The sequence below is a fragment of the Lepisosteus platostomus genome, chromosome 15 (assembly GCF_059453375.1).
Source record: "Lepisosteus platostomus isolate fLepPlt1 chromosome 15, fLepPlt1.hap1, whole genome shotgun sequence".
Taxonomy (NCBI): domain Eukaryota; kingdom Metazoa; phylum Chordata; class Actinopteri; order Semionotiformes; family Lepisosteidae; genus Lepisosteus; species Lepisosteus platostomus.
Window position 1 is genome coordinate 6485426 of NC_142625.1, and position 2292 is coordinate 6487717.

The following is a 2292-nucleotide window of genomic DNA, read 5'->3' on the forward strand; positions in this document are numbered from 1 at the left end:
GTGCCACATCGGGATGGAGAGCCACAGCCTGACAAAATACTGGTACTTGTGGTCGATGGGCTCCCGCAGCACCCGACGGAGGTTGCAGTTGAGCTTCAGGGGGAAATGTGGGACATCTCAACCCCCTTTCTCGACCGGCTGGCACATCCAGTTTTTCGGGATGTACTGGTACATGCTGCCCCAGATGAAGCCGAAGACCATCCCTTGCAGCGCTAGTCTGAGTCTGGCAGGCAGTGGGTACGGCACCGCCAGGTAAACCAAAGCCGGCAGGATGTCTGCTTTCAACACCACTTTCCCTGTGTAGGACAGCGACCACGTTTTCCACAGATCCAGCTTTGCGTTCAACCTGGCGATCCTCTCGGTCCAGTTGATGGTCTTGTTGTCCTGGTTCTGAAAAGAACCCCCAGTATTTTGAGGGGCTCTGCAGAGCTCGAGACCTTCCAGGGCCCAAAGAACTTCAGTTTGCTCTTTTGGCAGTTGAGCTTAGACCCTGAGGCTCTGGAGTATTGCCCTCCTCAACCCCCTGTCCGACCTCAGGAACAGTGTCGTGTCGTCTGTGTACTGGGAGATCTTTAGGGTTTCCCCCGCGCCTCCCGGTATCGCCAGGCCATTGATGAAAGGGTCCCGTCTCACCACCTCTGCTAGGGGTTCTGTGAAGAGAACATGGAGAAAAGATGAAAGGGGACAGCCTTGTCGTACTGTGGATTCCTGGGGATACCAGCTCAAGCACTCTTCAGGATCTTCGATCGCCTTCTAGACCTTTGGGAAGATACCCAAACTCCACTCTCCCCCCTCTCTTGCCTGCCTGCTTGCTCGCCTGCCTTCCCGCCAGTCCAGAAGGTAGTGCACTGTTCCCGGAGGCGCTGCAATACCGGGCCAATGCGTGGAGAGGACGGAGCAAGCTCCTGATCTAGCTCCCTGTTCCAAAAATCTGTTTAATATGTGGTCCCCCGATGGGGGACGTATCAGATATTAAACTGATAAGAACAGATGTTTTTTTTACAAAATACAGAAAAATCCAAAATTACAAGTCTCTGAAACGGAGACTAACACAAACTATTTTCTAAACTCAAAAGCAATACCTCATTAACAAAAATCAAACAGAATTCGTTACCTCAAAACACAACACAAAGCGAACTATTACATCAGTATACCGAAAACAAAACTATCCAGTTGACAACCAAAAAACTATACAGCTAAATAAGATCATAATATTCAGTACTCAAAAATCCTAACCAACCCACATATCTACATCCCCCAAAAACAGACAGTTTACATAAACCCGCCCCCTTATGCAAAAAAAATGAATCCTCCGAAGCACTACTCAAACTTTTATTTTCAAACATCATATCACAAAATTCATGAAAAGCGTCACTGCAATCCACTTTCATTTTCCCCAACACAAGGAACCCTATTAATTTGTTAGCTCGTAAGCCATTAACTTTGCTTGTGTCCCACCGCTGCCCGGGACTACTCCACCCTCCACCCAGGGGTCGCTCCGGATTTGTTGCAAAAAGGGTTCCAGGCATAGAAAGAGTAACGGGGAAAGGGGACACCCCTGCCTCACCCCACGACTAACCACGAACCCCATCCCCAAACTTCCATTTACGCAAACCCTGGAGACGACCCCATAATATAAAATCCTGATCCAACGGATAAAAGTTTCGCCAATTCCTCGTTTCTTTAAAACCTCCCAGAGGAAGGGATGATGGACTCTTCAAAGGCTTTGCTCTGATCCAAATTTACAAGTTTGAGCTCCAGGCCCCTTTCCTCTACCCATTCCACGATGTCTCTCACTAGCTGGAGATTCCAGGCTAGTTCCCTACCTTCCACGCTGCATGTCTGGTCCCTGCAGACTATATCTGGCATCACCTTCCTCAGCTGTCTACTCAGCACTCTGGCCAAGATCTTAGTCAGTGCAGAGTAATTGAATTGGCCTCCAGTTTTCCAGGTTCTCCTTGTTCCCTTTCTTATAAATCAAGGACAGGACTCCAGTTTTCATGGTCCCTGTTAGTTCCCCTGACTCTAAAATCTCATTGAAAACTTCTAGGAGCATAGACTGCAGATTGTTCCAAAACACCACAAAAAAAAATCAATGGGCAAGCCATAAATTCCCGGAGCCGTACCCCTCCGCATCCCCACCATGGCTTCCCTTAGTTCCTCACCTGACAGCTTGCCCTCCAGTTCAGGCATGCCCTCAGTTTTCCTTGCTATTCCCGCTAACCACTCCTCCCACAAGTCAGTGTCCACTGGTTTCCCAGTGAACAGTTCCCTATAGAAATCAGAGGCGCA

At 48.9% G+C, this 2292-nt stretch overlaps 1 pseudogene; it reads right to left on the bottom strand.

The window, feature by feature from the left end:
- Positions 1 to 838: 838 nt before the first annotated feature.
- On the bottom strand, positions 839 to 1018 carry LOC148647777 (U2 spliceosomal RNA; annotated as a pseudogene).
- Positions 1019 to 2292: the final 1274 nt, after the last annotated feature.